General features: G+C 36.7%; 1 long non-coding RNA gene across 1 annotated transcript in view; it reads right to left on the bottom strand.

Annotated features, from left to right (window-relative positions):
- LOC126003410 (uncharacterized) overlaps positions 1-14,649 on the bottom strand; it is a 612,343-nt gene extending 597,694 nt beyond the window's left edge. The window contains exon 1 of the long non-coding RNA XR_007493788.1: positions 14,597-14,649. This is a non-coding gene — a long non-coding RNA (uncharacterized LOC126003410). The remainder of the gene's footprint in view (positions 1-14,596) is intronic.
- Positions 14,650-23,676: the final 9,027 nt, after the last annotated feature.

The raw sequence follows: 23,676 nt of genomic DNA, 5'->3' as shown, positions 1-23,676 counted from the left end.
GTTGACTTTGGGTTGGATATTTAGTTCTATTTTTTTTATCTCCACCAATGCACCTGAAACCACTTGGCCTGGCACCAATTATTTTTCCCCCTTCTGAGTTTTATAGAAAAATGCAGAAATATTGGGTAAAAACAAAGTAATTCGTGTCCCAAGGGTCTATGACAAAGACGGGAGAATATATATCCAGAATATAAAAAAGTCTGGTAGTTGTTTGAATAGGAGCTGCAAAAGTTGGGGAAAATAGAAAAAACCTTTGGCCTAAAAACAAGAAGACCCTACCCATGAAGCATTCTGCCATAAGACCAACTACAGGCTCCAGGCATACTAAGTTATCTAAACCCAAAGAGTCTTTCTTCATGGCCTCAGGAAAAGTTCTTAATCACAGATGTCACAGTCAGGCTTCAGTAATTAGAGATCTTAGTTTTTGCACAGATACTATGTCAGGGTGTCATGAAGCATCTTCTAGTTTCATTTCACCGTTAGGTAGGTAGTAGGGAAACTGAATTGAAAGCAAGTTGTTGCTGTTTTCAAGTCATAAGGGTGTTCTATGAACCCACTCTGGAGCAAAGTTGGTGCCAGGTTAGTATTAAGGACTTCTTTAGTAGAAGTTCGATTCCTCATGCAATTGCAGAAATTTGAGTCAGTTCCAAAGATGGGATCCAAGGTTTTGGGATTAATAGCTAATGTCCACTTAACTGAAGCCTAATTCAAGTCACTTAGACAAATGCTCAGAGTAAGAGCCCCCCCCCCGCAATAAAAATATGAGTTCCTATCCCTATTAAATAAGAATTCATTTATTTTTTTTGTCGTCCCCCCCCCCCAAGAATTAATTTCTATATGTAAGATTTCCTCATTTTAATGTGGCTATGCAAAAAAGGAACAATGATGTAAGGATACTACTGGTGCAACAGGGGGTAAAATATAACAAGCTAAACAATATCTATAAGCTGATCTGTGGTTGCTGAGAACCATTTATCAGAGGCCAATTGCTGAGAGCCATTTATCAGAGGCCACATGACCATGCAGCAGACTGAAGCTGTGCTCCTAATTCTATCTCCCCTTGAGGATTTCAAGAGACTTGAATGGGTATGTATATTAACTTTGCATATTTATTTAGGTGTATTTACTTAATAAGTGTTCTTCTTATTGTGTATTTCCTTATGTGATTTTATTTTCCCCACCTCCCCTTTTTTGATTTAGTAGAAAATTCTAGCAGATAACTCTTGCTTTATTCTTTTTAGAGAAATATGCTCTTTATTCTTTTTTTAGAGGCGTATACTCTTTTTTATCAGTGTGTTCACATTTAGAATAATTATTATCTACATGTCCTCTCTTCTTAAAGTGTTCTTTATGTGGTTCACTAATTTGTGAGAACAAGATCTTATCATGACTTTCTTATCTGCATTTTCTTTTCCTTTTCTTTTTGTTTATATATATGTACATATTTTATATTTACTTGGTTTTAGTGCCACACCCTGTGTTACATAGGGGTTACTCATGGCTCTGTTCTCAGAAATTGCTCCAGGCAGGTTCAGAGGACCATATGGCATGCTGGAGATTGAACTCGGGTCAATACTGGCAGTGCTAAGGGAATCATATGGAGTGCCAGAGATTAAATTCCAGAGGAAGCATGCAAGGCACATGGCCTATATGCTGTGCCATCTCTTCTGTCCTTTTTATTTTGATTTAGGGCTACATGAGCAGTGCTCAAAGTTTACTACTGACTCTGTACTCTGGTAGGGGAACCTTATGAGGTGCCAGAGATAGAACCAAAGTTGGCAATGCAAACCTCTTATCTGCTGTACTATCACTCTGGCCAGATGTTTCCAGATTTCTGGGTTTATATTAACTTCTGTAAGATATCTGAGGTAAGGGCCCAGAGAGATAGCACAGCGGCATTTGCCTTGCAAGCAGCCGATCCAGGACCAAAGGTTGTTGGTTCGAATCCCGGTGTCCCATATGGTCCCCTGTGCCTGCCAGGAGCTACTTCTGAGCAGACAGCCAGGAGTAACCCCTGAGCACCACCGGGTGTGGCCCAAAAACAAAAATAACAAATAAACAAAAAGATATCTGAGGTAAAATAAAATCAAAAGAATGCAGTATGGTACAGCAGCATGAAAGAACCTGCCATATTCTGACAAAACATGGTTGCTTGGTTTAATTTGAAGTATTCTAAATTTTTATTTCTTTTAAACCTTCACTAAGGAATTTGACACAAGTGCTACTTCCTGTATCTGGAGCTTCTAGATGAAGTCAAATCGAATTTCTTCTAATGTAATTACCATTGAGACTTTTAGCTTTGTTGGGAATAACTGAAGAAACCAAGGAGGAGTGAAGGCCCCACACTGCTTGACAAAAAAGATAAAGTATGGAAGCATTTAATTTTACCTGTGATATTTGTTAGGATAATAGAATAAAAGAGACTAATAAGCAAAAATAAGTATGAAGTCTTTTTCCTCTGTACCCATCTCTTTGGTAGACTTTCCAATTTTTTTTAATATCCAGAAGTTTATATGAACTGTTGTACTATCTTATTAAAGATTCATCTGCAAGAGAACATGTAGCATTATGAGCCACCATATTGATGGTGCTCTGACATAGAATTATTTTAGAGATATTAGTGCTACTCATAGGAATAGAACATCTAAGTATCTTGTCTCTGAAGTCAGTGGAATAATCTTTGTTAGTCACGAAGTGGGAAAGTTTCTCTTCTCTCTATTGGATTATGTTCACCTGCTCATAAATGCTTTGTTGCCCAGAAGTACTACTACCACTAAATGTGCTTAGAGAATGTGTTCCAGACTTAGACTTTCTGATGTAAGCAATATTTTTAAACACTTATTAAACAAATAATATTTACTAAACAGATGAAAGATCCCTGACTTGTTTCAGAATTCTCTACAAAAAAGAGACAAAGAGTTCTCTGGTGCTCTTAGCATATAACTCAAGGTCTTAGGCAAAGCATGTATAAGATGACCAATTTTTTTTCTTTTTCTGATTTCAAATGTAAGCACACAGCTTCCCTTTCTGTATTAATATGTCCTCTGGCACATCACATAAGAGAGTTTTAAAACAAACTCTGTTGAGATAGTATGCAAGATACTAATTGTAAATAGCATCCTATTATTATTATTTATTTCAGATATCTTATAAGATATAATATATTTTATAGAGAATAATATGAAATGTAGTCATTGTTTTAAGATTATTTTTTATTTTGAATATTTAAGATTTTTAAGTACTCATTTTGTTATATTAGCATACTATTTAAAATACTCTGATACAATACATCTAAAGTCATAAATATAAAATATAATTTTTTTAATTTAAACACCTTGATTACATACATGATTGTGCTTGGGTTTCAGTCATGTAAAGAACACCACCCATCACCAGTGCAACATTCCCATCACCAATGTCCCAAGTCTCCCTCCTCCCCACCCGACCCCCGCCTGTACTCTAAACAGGCTCTCCATTTCCCTCATACATTCTCATTATTAGGACAGTTCAAAATGTAGTTATTTCTCTAACTAAACTCATCACTCTTTGTGGTGAGATTCCTGAGGCGAGCTGGAACTTCCAGCTCTTTTCTCTTTTGTGTCTGAAAATTATTATTGCAAGAATGTCTTTGATTTTTCTTAAAACCCATAAATGAGTGAGACACTTCTGCATTTTTCTCTCTCTCTCTGACTTATTTCACTCAGCATAATAGATTCCGTGTACATCCATATATAGGAAAATTTCATGACTTCATCTCTCCAGACAGCTGCATAATATTCCATTGTGTATATGTACCACAGTTTCTTTAGCCATTCATCTGTTGAAGGGCATCTTGGTTGTTTCCAGAGTCTTGCTATGGTAAATAGTGCTGCAATGAATATAGGTGTAAGGAAGGGTTTTTTGTATTGTATTTTTGTGTTCCTAGGGTATATTCCTAGGAGTGGTATAGCTGGGTCATATGGGAGCTCGATTTCCAGTTTTTAGAGGAATCTCCATATTGCTTTCCATAAAGGTTGAACTAGACGGCATCCCCACCAACAGTGGATAAGAGTTCCTTTCTCTCCACATCCCCGCCAACACTGTTTATTCTCATTCTTTGTGATGTGTGCCATTCTCTGCGGTGTGAGGTGGTATCTCATCGTTTTTTTGATTTGCATCTCCCTGATGATTAGTGACGTGGAGCATTTTTTCATGTGTCTTTTGGCCATTTGTATTTCTTCTTTGTCAAAGTGTCTGTTCATTTCTTCTCCCATTTTTTTTATGGGATTAGATGGTTTTTTTCTTGTAAAGTTCTGTCAGTGCCCTGTATATTTTGGAGATTAGCCCCTTATCTGATGGGTATTGGGTGAATAATTTCTCCCACTCAGTGGGTGGCTCTTATATCCTGGGCACTATTTCCTTTGAGGTGCAGAAGCTTCTCAGCTTAATATATTCCCATCTGTTAATCTCTGCTTAATAAGGCATTGAATCCTATTTGCCAGGATTTTGTTGAGGATCTTTGCACTTACAATCATCAGCGATATTGGTCTGTAATTTTCTTTTTTTGTAGCATCTCTATCTGGTTTAGGTGTCAAGGTGATGTTGGCTTCATAAAAGCTATTTGGAAGTGTTTCCGTTTGTTCAATTTCATGAAAGAGTCTTGCCAGGATTGGTACTAGTTCCTCTTGGAAAGTTTGAAAGAATTCATTAGTGAATCCATCTGGGCCTGGGCTTTTGTTTTTCGGCAGACATTTGATTACCGTTTCAATTTCATCAATGATGATGGGTGTGCTTAGATATACTACATACTCTTCCTTCAACCATGGAAGATTATGAGTCCAAGAATTTATCCATTTCTTCCAGGTTCTCATTTTAATGGCGTAGAGTTTCTCAAAGTAGTTTCTGATTACCCTTTGAATCTCTGTCATATCAGTAGTGATCTCTCCTTTTTCATTCCTAATACGAGTTATCAAGTTTCTCTCTCTCTCTTTCTTTGTTAGGTTTGCCAGTGGTCTATCAATCTTGTTTATTTTTTCAAAGAACCAACTTCTGCTTTCATTGATCTTTCGGATTGTTTTTTGGGTTTCCACTTCGTTGATTTCTGCTCTTAGCTTTGTTATTTCCTTCTGTCTTCCTATTTTTGGGTCCTTTTGTTGAGCACTTTCTAGTTCTATTAGCTGTGTCATTAAGCTACTCAGGAAAGTTCCTTCTTCCTTCCTGATGTGTGCTTGCAAAGCTATAAATTTTCCTCTCAGTACTGCTTTTGCTGTGTCCCATAAGTTCTGATAGTTTGTGTCTTTATTGTCATTTGTTTTCAGGAACCTTTTGATTTCCTCCTTGATTTCATCTCGGACCCACTGGTTATTGAGCATGAGGCTGTTTAACTTCCAGGTGTTAAAGTTTTTCTTCTGAGTCCCTTTGGAATTCACAAATAATTTTAGAGCCTTGTGGTCAGCGAAGGTAGTCTGCAAAATTTCTATCCTCTTGATATTATGGAGATATGTTTTATGTGCCAGCATGTAGTCTATCCTCTAGAATGTCCGATGTACATAGGAGAAGAATGTGTATCCAGGTTTCTGGGGATGGAGTGTCCTATATATATCCACTAGGCCTCTTTCTTCCATTTCTCTCCTCAGGTCTAGTATATTCTTGTTGGGTTTCAGTCTGGTTGACTTATCCAGTGTTGACAAAGCCGTGTTAAGGTCCTCCACAATTATTGTGTTGTTATTGATATTATTTTTCAGATTTGTCAACAGTTGTATTAAATATTTTGCTGGCCCCTCATTTGGTGCATATATGTTTAGGAGAGTTATTTCTTCCTGCTCTACAGACCCCTTGATTAATATAAAATGTCCATCTTTGTCCCTTACAACCTTCCTGAGTATAAAGTTTGCATTATCTGATATTAGTATGGCCACCCCAGCTTTTTTATGGGTTTTGTTTGCTTGGATAATTTTTCTCCAGCCTTTTATTTTGAGTCTATGTTTGTTCTGACTATTCAGGTGCATTTCTTGTAGGCAGCAGAAGGTTGGATTGAGTTTTTCGATCCATTTAGCCACTTTGTGTCTCTTAACTGGTGCATTTAGTCCATTGACATTGAGAGAAAGAATTGTCCTGGGATTTATTGCCATCTTTATATCGAAATTTGGTGTGTCTTTTGGTTAGTCTTGTCTTAAAATAGGTCTTTCAGTTTTTCTCATAAGACTGGTTTTAAGTCTTTAAAGTTTCTGAGCTGTTTTTTGTCTGTGAAACCATGTATTCTTCCATCAAACAGGAAAGTGAGTTTTGCTGGTTATAGTATTCTAGGTGAGGCATTCATTTCATTCAGTCTTGTCACAATATCCCACCACTGCTTTCTGGCATTGAGTGTCTCTGTTGACAGGTCTGCTGTAAATCTCAAGGATGCTTGCTTGAATGTAATTTCCCCTTTTGATCTTGCTTTTTTCAGAATTCTCTCTCTATCTGTGGGATTTGTCATTGTGACTAGAATGTGTCTTGGGGTGGTTTTTCTGGGGTCTCTTTTGGTTGGTACTCTTTGAGCATGCAGGATTTGATCACATATATTCTTTAGCTCTGGAAGTTTCTCTTTAATGATGTTCTTGACTGTTGATTCTTCCTGAAATTTTCTTCCTGGGTCTTTGGGACTCCAATGATTCTTAAGTTGTTTCTGTTAATCTTATCATAGACTTCTATTTTCATCTGTTCCCATTTTTTGACTAATTTTTAAATTGTCTGTTCATTTGCTTTAAGTTTTTTGTCCTATCTCTCCTGCTGTATGGAATTGTTATGTATCTCATCTTCCACAGCACCGTCTATTCTCAGCTTCTGATACCCTGTCCCAGAGCTTATCCATTTTGTCATTCACTTTGTTTACTGACCTTTTCAGGCCTGTTAGTTGACATGTTATTTCAGTTTGGAGTTTTGTGATTTCTGTCTTCATATTTTCTTGGTTCTTATTAGTGTTCTGTTCAACTCGATCCATGGTTTCTTTGAGTTCATTGAGGATCTTCCATATTTCTAGTCTAAAGTTCTTATCTGAGAGGTTGATTAGTTGGTTGGTCATCAGAATTTTCATCTTCATTCTCTATGTCTGATGCTGGCCTGTGTTGTTTTCCCATTGTCACACTTGTATTGTGGGTTTTTCTATGTGCTGTGGTGGTATTCATTGGATATATGATGCAGGCAGCACACTCCTCTGACACCACCCTTTCTGGATGGGCTGACTTGGCTCTAAGTGAGGGGAGTCCTCCATGGGTGAAGCCTCACACTGGATCAAATCTTAGGCCTGAGCATGCAACAGAGAAGACAGTCCAGAGAGAAATTCTTGCTTCTGTGATCCAGCACAGTTCTTAGTGTTATTTTTTCTTCTTGTTGCGATGGTGTTCTTTTCTTAGAAAGAGCACACGGCTGCGTAGCAAAGCGAAGCAAGAGGACAGTACACAGATACACAGAGGCAGCTCTCACAGTTTTTCACAGTCGGGCCCCACTGGGCAGGAGTGGTTTCATGGATTTTCTAAGCCTGATGTCACAAATAGGGGACCCGGCTTCTGCAAAGCCTAGCCAGTTTTTATGTTCTGGAGTCCCGCCCTGGAAATGGCCCCTGGGAGAGCGAGTTTTCTGGAGCATCTTTTCGGCCCACTCCCAAGAGGTTCACGCAAGAGGACAGTGAACAGATACACAGAGGCAGCACTCAAAGTTTTTCACAGTCGGGCCCACTGGGCAGGCGTAGTTTCGTGGATTTTCCCAGCCTGATGTCACAACCAGGGGACTAATTATTATTTTTTAAATAGTCTGTCTACGCCTGGCAGCACTTAAGACTATGGCTTGAATCCTGTCAGCTGTGTATTCAAGGCAAAAGTTCTATCCACCATTATGGCCCCAATATATTTGTTTTTTTGAAGACCATCAAACACTGACCCAAACTTGCAACTATAACTACATTCTTCTTTTCTTTAATAATATATTTTTATTTTAAACATAGTGGCTTACATATCATTGACAATAATATTTTAGGTACAAATTAACATAAAATCAGGGGAATTCCCATCACCGAATTGTCCTCCCTCCACCTCCGTTCCCATTCTGCTTCTCATGGCCTCCTCCCTCATCCCCCGGGGCTGCTAGCATGAGGGGTCCTCTTAGTGCCCAGCTTACTACTTAGTGATCCCTCACCTGTTTGGTCTTGGTACATTTCTTATTTCCCCCCCCTCTAATTGGTAGGCGAGACTAGATAGTTTAAGTTATGTGGTTTTGTTTGAAGAAAGGAAAAGTAGTAAACTGGGTTAAAAATAAAAAACTTTGAAAATGGGCAGAGTCCTTCTAGAAGCTCTCATCCTCAGTTTGAGATACAAAGGAGAAAAAAAAGGTGAAACACCATAACAGTACAAAAAAGTGTCAAATAAAATATACAGTGAGCACTAAAACAATAAAGATAAGCACCACATAAAAGCCATGGTCTTGAGATGAAAAACATGGCAGAGCAGATAAAGGAAGAAAAGAAGAAAAATAACTTCTCCCCATTTTTTTTATGGGATTAGATGTTTCTTTTTCTTGTAATGTTCTGTAAGTGCCTTGTATATTTTGAAGATTAGCCCCTTGTCTGATGGGTATTGGGTGAATAGTTTCTCCCACTCAGTGGGGGGCTCTTGTATCCTGGGCGCTATTTCTTTTGAGGGGCAGAAGCTTCTCAGTTTAATATATTCCCATCTGTTAATCTCTGCTTTCACTTGCTTGGAGAGTGCAGTTTCCTCCTTGAAGATGCCTGTAGTCTTAATGTCCTGGCGTGTTTTACCTACGTGTTGTTCTGTATATCTTATGGTTTTGGGTATGATATTGAGGTTTTCATCCATTTGGATATAACCTTCATACATGATGTTAGCTGGGGGTTTAAGTTCAATTCTTTGCAAGTGGCTAGCCAGTTGTGCCAACACCACTTGTTGAAGAGGCTTTCTTTGCTCCATTTAGGATTTCTTGCTTCTTTAACAAAAATTAGGTGATGGTATGTCTGGGGAACATGTTCAGAGTATTCAAGCCTATTCCACTGATCTGAGGGCCTGTCTTTATTCCAATACCATGCTGTTTTGATAACTATCGCTTTGTAGTACAGTTTAAAGTTGTGGAAAGTAATTCCTCCCATATTCTTTTTCCTAATGATTGCTTTAGCTATTCTAAGGTGTTTATTGTTCCAAATAAATTTCAAACGTGCCTGATCCACTTCTTTGAAGAAGGTCACTGGTATCTTTAGAGGGATCGCATTAAATCTGTACAATGCCTTGGGGAGTATTGCCATTTTCATGATGTTAATCCTGCCAATCCATGAGCAGGGTATGTGCTTCCATTTCCACGTGTCCTCTCTTATTTCTTGGAGCAGAGTTTTATAGTTTTCTTTACATAAGTCCTTCACATTTTTAGTCAAGTTGATTCCAAGATATTTGAGTTTGTGTGGCACTATTGTGAATGGGGTTGTTTTCTTAATGTCCATTTCTTCCTTATTACTATTGGTGTATAGAAAGGCCATTGATTTTTGTGTGTTAATTTTGTAGCCTGCCATCTTGCTATATGAGTCTATTGTTTCTAGAAGCTTTTTCATAGAGACTTTAGGGTTTTCTAGGTAGAGTATCATGTCATCTGCAAACAGCGGGAGCTTGACTTCTTCCTTTCCTAGCTGGATTCCCTTGATATCTTTTTATTGCCTAATCGCTATAGCAAGTACTTCCAGTGCTTTGTTGAATAGGAGTGGTGAGAGAGGACAGCCTTGTCTTGTGCCAGAATTTAGAGCAAAGGCTTTCAGTTTTTCTCCATTGGGTATAATATTTGCCACTGACTTGTGGTAGATGGCCTTAACTATATTGAGAAAGGTTCCTTCCATTCCCATCTTGCTGAGAGTTTTGATCAAGAATGGGTGTTGGACCTTATCAAATGCTTTCTCTGCATCTATTGATATGATCATGTGATTTCTATTTTTCTTGTTGTTGATGTTGTGTATTATGTTGATAGATTTATGGATGTTAATAATCCTTGCATTTCTAGGATGAAACCTACTTGATCGTAGTGGATGATCTTCTTAATGAGGCATTGAATCCTATTTGCCAGGATTTTGTTGAGGATCTTTGCATCTGTATTCATCAGTGATATTGGTATGTAATTTGACAAAGAAGAAATACAAATGGCCAAGACACATGAAAAAATGCTCCACATCACTAATATTCAGGGAGATGCAAATCAAAACAACTATGAGGTATCACCTCACACCCCAGAGATTGGCACACATCACAACGAATGAGAACAAGCAGTGCTGGTGGGGATACGGAGAGAAATGAACTCTTATCCACTGCTGGTGGGAATACCCTCTAGTTCAACCTTTATGTAAAGCAATATGGAGATTCCTCTAAAAACTGGAAATTGAGCTCCCATATGACCCAGCTATACCACTCCTAGGAATATACCCTAGGAACACAAAAATACAATACAAAAAACCCTTCCTTACACCTATATTCATTGCAGCACTATTTACCATAGCAAGACTCTGGAAACAACCAAGATGCCCTTCAACAGACAAATGGGTAAAGAAACTGTGGTACATATACACAATGAAATATTATGCAGCTGTCAGGAGAGATGAAGTCATGAAATTTCGTATACATGGATGTACATGGAATCTATTATGCTGAGTGAAATAAGTCAGAGAGAGAGACAAAGACACAGAATAGTCTCACTCATTTATGGGTTTTAAGAAAAATGAAAGACATTCTTGCGATAATCATTTTCAGACACAAAAGAGAAAAGAACTGCAAGTTACAGCTCACCTCATGAAGCTCACCACAACAGGGATGAGTTTAGTTAGAGAAATAACTACGTTTTGAACTATCCTAATAATGAGAATGTACGAGAGAAATAGCAAGCCTGTCTAGAGTACAGGCGGGCGTTGGGTGGGGAGGAGTGAGATTTGGGACATTGGTGATTTGAATGTTGCACTGGTGATGGGTGGTGTTCTTTACATGACTGAAACCCAAACACAATCATGTATGTAATAAAGTTGGTTAAATAAAAAAATTAAAAAAAGAAGAAAAATAAATAAAAATGGAGACAGCAACTTCAATATCCACACCAAAACAAATAGACAAAAACTAGATAAATAAGTATTTAAAAATTATAATAAAATAAAAATGTTTTGTGCTTTTTGCCTTTTTTTTAACCTTCTGCATAGGCACAGTAAATTTTGGGGCCATTCGAAAAGGAATTCCCTTGGCCTAAGAGATACAGTGCTTCTGCACCCTTAAAGTATATTGTCATGGGATTAACTGTAGACTTCTTTCAGGTTCATTTACTCTCCCCTTGGTGCTTTTGTGGAGTATGGGAGACTTCTGCTCTGTCCTGGGTGATAAAGTCAGACTCTGTATCTAGAGATCTTGGTATCTGCACAGGTCAAAGAGTGGAACTTATGATGAAGTCTTTCTTTGTGGTTCTAGAAGTTCTGTTCCCTCAGTGTCATTTTAATCCGTCTCTGTGGTTGGTGATTTCGGTCTTTGTGCTGATCTTAGGATGGAACCTGGGGTAACCTCTTTTATTATGTTATCAGAAGACCCATTCAGTTGCTATTGTCTCAGTCAGACCTCTGGAATTAGAGATCATGGTTGTAGTGCAGGTCGAACTACATTCTTCTTAAATATTTAAGCAACTCATTGATAGCTGAATACAATTCATAGTTAAATAAATACCTCTTTCTTTCATGGTCCTAATAATGTTCTTTTACCTCCCACACTATAAACATTTTTTAATATTTGCAACAAGATGTTTTATTCTATTCTCCTGAAAATTATCTTTACAATACCCCAAATCTTCATTGATAAGTGAACAAAATCATTACCACACATTTTGAAAGATTTCATTAAGAATAAATATAATAAGCATGTAAAATGTTTCTAGGGATTTAAAATATCATCAGAAATTGAACAGGTGCTGTTTTTGTCTCGTAAAATTAGAGGTGTTATTTTGAACTATTGAAGGAAAGATTTAGGAAGTGATTCCCCATCCACAGAAGCTTTATAAAATAAGATTTGTTTTTAAGATTTACAAGCTATCATAGTAGGCTTACAGGTTCTTGGAAGCATCACAACTTTTGAAATTACATGCTGCAAAATTGATACTTTCATTTGGGTATCTTTACAAGGACACTGGAAAAGGTTAGTAAAAAGAAACTATTTCTCAAAGCCACCAAATCTTTGATTTTTTTCCACTTGTTTCCAGTAATTATCAATAGAAAACCATAGAAATGTGTAACAGGAACATTAATTTTATCTTTAGGTCTCAATGTATCAGTACCTAGAAATAAGTGAAATAAACATGGGACTCTAAAAGGTAAGTAAAATCTAAAGAGATGTCTGATAAAATTCGATTCATGTTTAATGTAGCAATGCAAGTTTAGGAAATAGAACTAAAGATTATTTTAATAGAGAAGAAGGGAAATTAACATTATGTATTTTAAATAGTATTCTTCAGTTTAAGCTCATCTATTTTTCTGAGCTTTAGGAAACACGGTTACAATGTTAACTTCCATGATTTTATTTTTGTTATTATGTTTTTTTGTACAAAGTCACCATACCTTCACCACCATCAAAGTTTTTTGTCTCTGTTACATTTATTTCTAAAATTTGTTTAAACACCATGGTTTACAAGGTTGCTCATAATACAGTTTTTATTTCACAGTTACAGTTGTTCATGACAGTTTCAGTCATACAATGTACACTTCCCACCATCAATGCCCTCAGACTCTTTCTTGCCTACTCTTCCTCTCATTCCTGATTGCATATGTGACAGACATATTTTTTTCTCTCTCTCTTCCTCTATTCTTTTAGACATTGTGGTTTGCAATAATGTTAGTGAAGAGGTATTGTGCACAAAACTTTATCTCTTTTCATCACCCAGTTCAAAATGATCATTTTCATACTATTGTCATATCAGTACCTTCTTTGCCTAACTGCACTCTCCAACTATTTTTGGTAAACTTCCTACCATGGAATGATTCTCCTGGCTCTTGTCTCTATTGTCTATGGATATTATTGCCATACTATCTATTTTATATCCCATAAATGAGTACAATAATTCTATGTCCACCCTTCTCTCTCTGACTCACTTAACTCAGCATAATACTCTTCATATTATCCATAAATAATCAAATTCCATGACCTAATTGTTCCTGCCAGCTCATATTACTCCATTGTGTAGATGTACCACTTCTTTATCCACTCATTTGTTCTTGGGTACTTGGATTGTTTGCAGATTCTGGCTATTGTGCCTAGAGCTGTGAAGAATATAGGAATGCAGAGGACTTTACTGTGATTTTAGGCCCCAAGAGTATGTACCTATAGATAGGACTGGTATTCCTGAGTCATATAGAAACTAAATTTCTAGAGTTTTGTTTTTGAGGAATATCCAAATTATTTTCCAAAAAGGCTGGGCCAGTTGATATTTCAACCAGCAGTCAATAAGAGTCCCTTTCTCTCCTTATCCACATCAGCCTTGGTTGTTTTTCTTATTTTTGATGTGTGCCATTCTCTGTTGTATGAGGTGATATCTCATTTTGGTTTTTATTTGCATCTACTTAAGGATGAATGATGTAGAGCATTTTTTCTTGTGCCTTTTGGCCATCTATATTCTTCTTTGAGAAAATGTCTGTTCATTTCTTCTTCCCATTTTTGTATGGAGTTAGATCTTCCATCTCTGTTCTTTTATTTAATAACTATTTATTTTTATTTTTTTATAATTATTTTTTTATTATTTTAATTATGACAACAAAGATGCAAAGAAAGAGGACAGGGTAAAGTTACAGTGGAAGTCCAATCACCCATAAACAGAATTTTCGGTAGTCCCATTGATGATATCCCAGCCTTGAAGTTTCAGCCAAAGAACATTAAGAAAAACAAAACTGAACCCATGTACAATACAATTACTTTGTCCCTCAAATCTCCAGTTGTAGTAAATACTATTTCTTAGCAGCACACAATATAATCTAAAGACATTAGACTTATGTAACTTCTTAAACATTGAGGGCAAAGTACATTTATCTAGTTCCATGCACATGCTTACTAGTTTAAGTTAACCTCAAAAGTTTTAGTGGGTTGGTTTTCTTAAGGATTGGAGTCAAGGGAACATAGTAAAAACGGTGTTAAAGTGGCATTTGTTTGCATAGGCCCACCAAAATATAAGGAACATGGAAAGACAAATTATGGTCTAAATACAAGGAGACCCTACCCCTGAAGTTTCCTGGCACAGGACTGACTCTAGGCTCCAGGAAAACTAGTTTGTTCAATTCAAGTCATCGTCTGTAGTGGCAATACACCTCCATTCCTCACATAGTCTCTGTTGTTGGTATCATGCTTCTTTATTAAGGATCCTGGAGTCTGCATATCCCATATTGCAGTCAGGATGGTGCAGAGCATCCTCTCGTTTCACCTCACACTTAAGGGGCACTAGAGAGAACCATGTCCTGTAGAGCAGGTCATTGTTGTTGTCAAGTCTTCTCAGTGTAAACGGAAGTCTCTTTTTAGGAGGTCGATGTCAGACCCTTGGTAGAGTCTTTCCTGGTAGAGGACTGCTTCCAGCTGTTGCTATAAAAGACCTTGGATGTTTTGTAGATAGCTTGCCTGGTTCCTGCGTGAATGGAGGATGCCCATTCTTCTGAGGCCTGTGCCAGGTCATTATATCAATGTTCAGGGTGTAAGGTACATTGTACTGAGATTTATCAGATAAGAACTTATCTGTAGGTATAGTGTTTTCCCATTTTAATGTGTCTATGCAAACAAGGATCAATGCCATGAAGCGTTATTGGTGCATCTGGAGGCAATAGGAACAAGACCAGCAATTTCCATGACATAGTTCAATCATAGGCATCAAACTGAGGGACAGTTCCACCAACAATCCTTACTGAACAGCTTACAAAGAAAAGACAAGATGAAAAGTGGATAGAAACATCATGGTAGAAGAATATTTAGAGAGTTACAGCAGTTAAAGAAAATACCCATAAAGTATTCAAAAGATATATGTGTTCAATATGTGTTCAATTTGTGTCCTTCTAAATAGTTCTGGGATTTGTTAGATCTACTGTATGTCTTTGGTCAGAGATTAGAACTGTGTGTTACTGAAGTTAAGAAGGGTAAATCTGAGGTACTGATGGTTGGGAGGAGTATATGTTTGCAAAATGTAGACTGGTATGAAATTGCCAGTGACAGCCTGAGTATAGCTGAGCAACTATCTGCCACCCCCCAGATCAGACTCCACCCCCTAAGCCAACCTCTGGAGCCGGCCTGGGAGTGGGGAAAACCCAGGGTGCCCCATCAGCTCCTCCCAGGAAGCCACCTGGAGATCCGGAGGAAAGGGGGAGAGGGGGGTCGGGTGACCCAGGTCCTGGCCCCCCTACCCTAGGCCGGGCCAAGAGGCCCCTGGCACATGCGGAGGTCTCCATCTCTGTTCTTATGTCATTTCTAGCCCATTTCTTTCCACTTTCTCCCACTGTATGATAATATCAGTTTTGTAAGCAAATAGCAAGGTTTTATCCTCATTCAGTGTTGTCTGTTTCCTTGTTTTGTTTAAGTATAAATAGACATACACCCACCTTAACTTCTTTTGCCATCATTTGTTGTTAGATATTTGGGTTGTTTTCATATCCTGAATATTGTATTAATGTTGCAATGAGTATAGGTCTGTACATGTCTTGTTGAATTAATGTTTTTACATTCTTGGGATCTGTAATGAGAAATAGGATCACTGGGTCACATGGAAGCTCTATTCTTATTTTTCCTTTAGAATCTGAAACAAATAACATTCCCTCAAACAGGGCTTCCTTTTAACTGCATCCCCATCCACATTTTGAGGGTTAGTGGCTTCATGGCTAGAATGGGTGTAGATAATGCTTTATTTACAGATTATAAATCTGGCCCAGAAATATATTTTACTAACATGGGAAGGAAACTTCAAAGAGGAACAATGTGAACAATTTTTGGCAGATACAAAGTCCTAAACTCTATATACATACACACACAAATTACATGAAATATTTCAGGGATGAGGGTAATTTCTTCCTGATACTTAATTCTCATGCTTAGGAATAGTTATATAACATGAAGTAATATATCTATGCCAAAATTATTTCATACTTTGGATATTATTAATCAATAATACATATTTTACCTGAACTTCTATTAGAAATTATTTTAATGTACTATAAATTTTGAAGGTGCATATATAAAATATAAAAGACCAAAGAAATTATTGGTATGATTCCTGGAGTAGAACATCTGGGTATAACTCATAGAAACTAAGTTCAATCATATGTCACAAGATATAATTTCTCATTTTTTCTTGTTTGAGAACTTTGTTAGTCAAACTAGAATTGTATATACAGTGCTTATTCCTAATGTGTCAATTCCAGATAGAAATGTACTCAATGACAGTTGTTGCCTCTTATATGGAAATGAAGCCCCAGGTTCCTCAGAATGGCATTTGTAAGTGTAAGTTAAAATCCTGACACTGATTAGAACTGAATAAAGCTGTGGCCAGTAGAGCCTTCTCACACATGTTCATATGTTGTTTCTATCCTGCTTCATCTTTCTTTATGGAGATGATCCTGTGATGCTGCGTATCTTCAGTTTTATATTCCTTGGATATTTTCATGTCTCCTACAAAAATTCACATGTTTGAGCTAACATTCTCATAACATTTCACTTATTGCCTTTGATTTCATTGCTGCCTGCCATTACTCACTATTCTGATTGAAATATACTGGAACAAACAGAGTAATTATGAAAATTCATACTTATGTATGTATCAACACTAAAGCAACTAATAAACAACATTGTGTCTCACATTTTGCTTCTGAAACAGAACAAAAACATGTTTGGATGCCCACATTCCCACTCACACACTCTTTTAATAGGCTTCTGAAAACCTTACACATCTTTCTTGGTTTTCTTACTTCTTTTTCTTTTTGAGTTGTGTCTGTGTACTCTCCACTTCTTTCATCTATCAAAGTGAAGTTTGGTCTTTTTATGAAACCTTTTTACTAACAGCCTGACTTTGATTTATGTGTATGTCCTTTCTTTTTCTATAGTTTGTAACTTTCATTAAGGTGTTTATAGCTTAAAAAGTAAATCCTACTGACAGAAGACTTGAAAAGATTGTAGAATCCCCTTCAGAGTTTTATGAAGTCTGAAAAAAAAACTAACTGTTCATTTTCTTCCACTTAAAAATCTTGCTCTTCTGTAAATGTAAGGCAATCATTAGCAATCAAGTGACTTAGCAGGAAAGTCCCATATGTAAATGTTTTAGAGATATTAAAATCACTTCTAAAAATGTATTAGAAGAGTGTGTTTAAGAAAAATTTAGGAGGTTGAGAGATGCTACTGTGGGAAGAGTGCTTGTTTTGTATGTGGCCCAACCCAGGTTCTATCCCTGGCAGGTATTTATGTGTTCCTCTGAGTTTATAAGCAGTAACCCTGGAGCATCTTCAGGTGTGGCATCCCCCAAAATAGAAAAATAATGTGCTAAGTTAGTTTGGTCTGCAATAAAATATATAAACCCACTCCATCCCCACACATAAAAGCTCTGCCTGTAATGATCCCTAAGTACAGAGTAAGGAGTGAGTCCTACCAGTACTGCTAGTTGTGACTTCAAAATCAAGCACAGGTGCGAAAGAAAGAGAAAAATGAAAAGAAACTGATCAGATTCTATTTTATTTTTTAATAATTTCTTTTTACTTTTAATTACTGATTTTGTAGCAATTACTTGTTTCTATGAAAAAAAAACATGTGGATTTTTCTAAGATAATCCATAATAATAGCTTCCCTTTGCTATTGGGCCACACAAAGCAGAGTGGTCTGAACCTGGGCAAGAACAATAATATATCAAGTCTCATCAACGTATTTTTCTCATGTGCAAATATAACTAAATCAAAAACTTAACTCAAAGGGAATAAAGATCATTTAAATATGGACTACTAATGTATGTAACATACATACATTTGGTTTATAGTATCTTAATTTCTGGAAATAGTTTGTGATAACTAATCTATCTCCTCTCTCCTGGCCTACTGAATGACTTTTAATCTAATTTTATATAAAAATACCCATCTGGGCTGGAGAGATAGAACAGTTAAGGTGCAGACAGTTCTTCAGCAGACCTGGATATAAACCCTGACACCACATACAATTTGATGATGAAGACTGCTATAAGTGATTCCTGAGCCATGAGTAAGTCCTGAGTATAGCTGTGTATGACCAAACCCCAATAAAATAGGATAAGACAAAACAAAATAAATTAGAATAAAAGAACACTATCAAAGCATTATCTAGATAGTGTCTGTGATCTTAAATTAAATCTTTGTTTAAGGAGATCACAAAAACTATACTATCTCCCAAATTTTGGCAAATGAATGACTTATGGTTCCTTGTATTCACAGATACTAAACTCTGGACTCACTAGGATTGATTTTACTACACATTTTGCCTTTTACTATCCCATTGTGTTTGGCAAGTTATAATCGAATAAACACGATATTAACTAGAGAAATGAAAAGTGCAAATATGTTAATTTATAGCTTTGTCCAATGAGCTTAAGATTTTACGAAGATTAAAAATGAGAAAACTGAGTATGTTGATCCTGAGAAAATACTGTCATCATTTCATCTCTTGAATTTAGATAAGCAATTAAAGTGTTCAGTCATGGCAAGATTCATATCTATCTCAAATTCATGTCAGTATAATGTGTCTGACCCTCAATGAAAATTTACATGATAATCACATAATTAAAACTCTAATGTTTAAGATAATCAGTGACTTAATCCCTAGCAAGAGTTTTATGCATGTTTAACAATATATATTTTTATATTTTTTCCAAATTATATTTTTTCAAATAGCTTCAGCTTGACAAATTCTTGATTAATGTTTATAATTTAGATATTCCTTGTTAGCTAGAATTTTTCTTTACTTTTATCATTCCAGAATATCCTTCCATGCTGTTGCTTCAGCAACAATTTTGTCTTTAAATATTTAAAAGTATTCATCGTTTTCAAATAATTAGCTATTGCTATGTTGCCAAGCCTGTATAGATTGTTCTTCAATCATCCTCATCTCATTATGCTCTGAATGTCTAGGTAGTAAGTCATATCACCACACACTCTGATTATATTACATTTTGTTTATTTTCCCATTTAATGTGCAATAAATATGGGTACTGTAAATTAAGGGAGCTATTTTTGTTTGTATATTGGCCATACTCAAGAGTTCTCAAAGCTTATTCTGGCTGTGCTCAGGTATCAATCCTGAGCTTAGGAGACTCTACTTGGTGCCAGGGTCTAATAGGGATCAGTAACATGAAAAAAACAAATAGAGAAAGTAGTGTTTTTAATGATTTTGTTTGTTTGTTTTGAGGCCACACCTGGAAATACTCAAGGATTACTCCTGTTTTGCATTCAGGAATTATTACTAGCGATGCTCTAAGATCATATTGGATGGGATGCCAGGGATCAATCTCAGGTTTGCCCCTTACCAAGGAAAACAATTTACCTGCTGTACTATCTATCAATCTGGCCCAGAGAAACTGTTTTTAAAACATTTATTCCTGCTGGTAAATCACCTTCTTTAAGATGTAAGAACATCTTACAAGATACATGATGATAGCTTCTGTGCCAGTTAAGATATGTGGAAGTAGATTTCCAGAACTTCTTCCCAGGAAATGGTTGTGCACAATAGAAATGTGTACAAAATATGAAGATGGAGGTAAAGCAGAGCCAGTACAACACTGTAATGCTCTAGAGATGCAGGCACGTCTACAGAGCTGTAGTGTCACTGATGTACCAGCTTATCTTACAGCTGAGGACCATGACCAAACCCTCAACAACTTCCCTGTAGTGAGTCCTGGTTCTATTACTTTTTTTATTTCATAGTGAATTATGTCAGTTTTCTCTGTAGGTCATCTGCTATATCCAGGGGTGAGTTATGGGAGACAAATGTAGACAAGTTTGTCTTCCTGGGTTTTACTTAATCTCTGAGGGTTCCAGTCTCTTCTTGGTCTTTTTCATTATGTGTTCACCAACTGAACCTGCATTGATTTATTGATTTTTATCCTGACACTGGAACCATAAATAACAATATTTTATAGAGTTTACCAACTTACTTTGGGGAAGAGTAGAGTCCAAACTCTAAAACTCCCATCTTCTTTATCACCTAATTATTGGGCACACAATACTGGTCTGGATGTGAGGGGAAAGGGACACTTATTCACTGTTGGGGGGAATTCCATCTATTCCAGCCTTTGGATATTCCTCAAAAAACTGGAAATTGAACATTCATATGATTCAGCAATACCACTTTTAAGGATATACCCTAGGAACATAAAAAACACAATATAAAATTGCTCATTAGAGTCCTTTGTCCATCGCAGCACTATTTACAATAGCCAGAATCTGGAAAAAAACCAGTTTCTTGAAAACAGATGAGTGGCTAAAGGAATTGTGGTACATCTACATATGGAATACTATAAAGATGTAAAGAAAAATGAAGTTACAAAATTTGCTTATATGTAGATGGATAAGTTTATTATGTTGAATCAAATGAGTCAGAGGGAGAGCAATAGACTCAGAATAATTTTATTTGTTTGTGGGATATAAGAAAAAGAAAAGTCAATGTGATAATAATACCCAGAGACAATAAAGATGGGAGGACCAGTATATGTGCAGTTCTTTGCTTGCCGCAAAGAATAGTGAGGGCAGTTATATCAAAGAAAGGTTTACTGTGACAATGATAGTTTGAACTGATCACTTTGGACAAAAGCTGGGTAATGAAAGGGGATAAAGTGGAATGCCTGTTACCACCCTTTAATTAAAGGCAGTGTAAACCCACAGTGTCAAAAAGAAGAGAAACACACAAGGAGAGAGAGAGAGAGAGAGAGAGAGAGAGAGAGAGAGAGAGAGAGAAAAGCAAAATGCTTGTCTCAGATAAAGGCGTTGGATGTATAGGTGGGAGAAAGGAGAACTGGGGACATTGGTGGTGGAAAAACTGCACTGGTAAAGGTGGGAGGTGTACATTCTATGACTGAAACTCAAGTATGAACAACTTTCTAACCACAGCGATTATATAATAAAATTTTTTAAAAGGAGGAGGAAATAAAAGTTAAAATGAATAAACTTATTTTAGTAGGTAATGTTTCAATGTTTTATCTTTCTTAGAAACAACTGTAATAGTCGATGAATATTAATTATTTAACTTATCTCATTTGAAAGTGTGAAGTTACCAAAAAATAAGTGGGCCCTATTTTTAAGAATGCATACATATTATCAAGTACAATTTTGTTTATAAAAATTTCATATTTAAACTTTAACTTATTTTTCTGTATTTCTATGCTTAATTTACTGTGCTTAACAATTATTTTTAAGTTCTTCATAAACCTCTCATACGACAGTTTACAGTCACCTTCTTAAATCACTCTTGCAGACAAATCTAGCATTATATGTACTGAATCTATAATGATCCTATAAATAAAATATATGTAACTCCATGATATGTGGCATACAAAACTCAGTGGTTTATAAAAATAATAGCTGACCTAACATATGTATCTGGAAGATGTACTATTAAGGTTTCAAGCTCAGAACTTGAGACTTATACTAATATTTGTGAAGATTTTTAGACTTTTCATTGATGGGACTAGAAGATAGCACAGCGATATGGTGTTTTCCTTGCAGCGGATGACCTTAGGACAGATCTGGGTTCAATTTCCTGCTTCCCATATGGTCCCCTGAGCCTTCCAGGAATGATTTATGAGTGCAGAGCCAGCAGTAACTCCTGAGCACTGCCAGGTGTGGCCCCAAAACTGAAAATCAAATATAAGGGAGGGGAGCGATGGCACAGTTGAAGGGAGTTTGCCTTGCACATGGCAGACCCATGTGGTTTGCCTTGCACATGGCAGACCCATGTGGTTTGATCCCTGGCATCCCATATGGTCCTAAGCCAAGAGCGATTTCTGAGCACATAGCCTGGAATAGCCCCTGAGCATCACCGAGTGTGGCCCAAAAATAAAAACAAAACAAAACAAACACACCCCCAAAAGACTTGTTATTGTTTAATTTCCAAATAAGCCTTTTCTTTTCATCAATCCCCTGATTTTAGAATATGTCCCTGATTTTTATGTTTCAAAAAAATGATTTAAATAATTGTTCTTAGAAAACTTTGGATACAACATTTGCATATTAAAGGCCCAGAAAAAGTACTGAAGAGATTTATTCCTAGACTTCTGTTACCAAATAAATCCTGAAATGTTACAATACTTATTACCCACTGAGATAATTAAGGGAGCAAGGTTTTGAAGATTGCTAAGTTTTTTTTCCATTCTTATAAAGAATTTTTTTTTTTTGGATTTTTGGGCCACACCCATTTGATGCTCAGGGGTTACTCCTGGCTAAGAGCTCAGAAATTGCCCCTGACTTGGGGGATCATATGGGACACTGGGGGATCGAACCACGATCCTTCCTTGACTAGCGCTTGCAAGGCAGACACCTTACCTCTAGCGCCACCTTGCCACCCCGTTATAAAGACATTTTTAAAAAAATTATAGTTGCTTTTTATTTTCACAGAGAATTAAAATGCAGCATGAGGCTGACTCATCCATTCAATATTATTTTTCAAATTGCTTTTGTATGTCAGAGACATCATCAACTAAGATAGAAATCAAAAGATTTAGAACTATTTGCCTTTCAAGTACGTTTTCTTTCCCTTTTGGTACATAGTTTCATTTAGCATGGTACAGAAAGGCCTAAAATATCTTTCTATCATATACTATAGGTTCCAATCTGGCTATCTTTTGATCATAGAGCTACAGAGGAAAATAAAACAGAATCCTCTACAATATCTTCTTATGTTTTAACTGGAACAACTTGTAAATATTTCAGACAACATAGACCAACTCTGGGAACTTAAAAAGTAACCCAAAAGATATTACAAAATATACTTACTTTGTCAACATCCAAGGCATCAAAGATGATGGGGGAAATGAAGACCCTGAGAAATGGCACTGTTTAGCATGATCTCAACTGCATATAGAGTGTACTCTTTGTTTTCCTCTAGTTTTGTGAACCCAACAATATTGCAGCAAAGTCAAATTATTAAGACACAATAAAATAAAAATAAGAAAACAGTACTTTCTACTTCCCTCCACTTTGAAAGAAATCTTACAGAATCTGGATTTGAAAATCAATGGACAAAGCAGAACTTTTAACTTCTGTTCTTGTTTCAGAAACAGAAAAGATCCAGGACAGATGACTCTGGAAAAGCAACTGATTCAGCCAGCTGTCCTAGAACCCCATATTTAGGTTCCCAAATCTCTAGTGTTTAAAGGAAAGAGTAGAAGTCAGACAGAGGCTGGAGTGATAGCTCAGTGGGTAAGGCATTTTCCTTGCACGAGGCCACCTGGGTTTAGATCTTGGGCATCCTATATGGTCCCCAAGACTCTTAGAGCCAGGAATAATCACTGAGCACTACTTGGTGTGGTTCACCCTCCCCCCCCCAAAAAAAAAAGACTACAAGTCTGAGAGAGCATAATGAGAGAAATGATCCACACACTACAATTGGTTGGGGAAGGGGGACTAGAGGGAAGGGTTGTTGTGTGAGGAAATGGATACACTAGTGATGGGTGTGGTATTGGAATTGTTAT

This window comes from Suncus etruscus, chromosome 3 (genome assembly GCF_024139225.1).
Source record: "Suncus etruscus isolate mSunEtr1 chromosome 3, mSunEtr1.pri.cur, whole genome shotgun sequence".
NCBI classification, from domain to species: domain Eukaryota; kingdom Metazoa; phylum Chordata; class Mammalia; order Eulipotyphla; family Soricidae; genus Suncus; species Suncus etruscus.
Note: the sequence above shows the minus strand (reverse complement) of the source record. Positions and strands in the feature narration are given on the sequence as shown.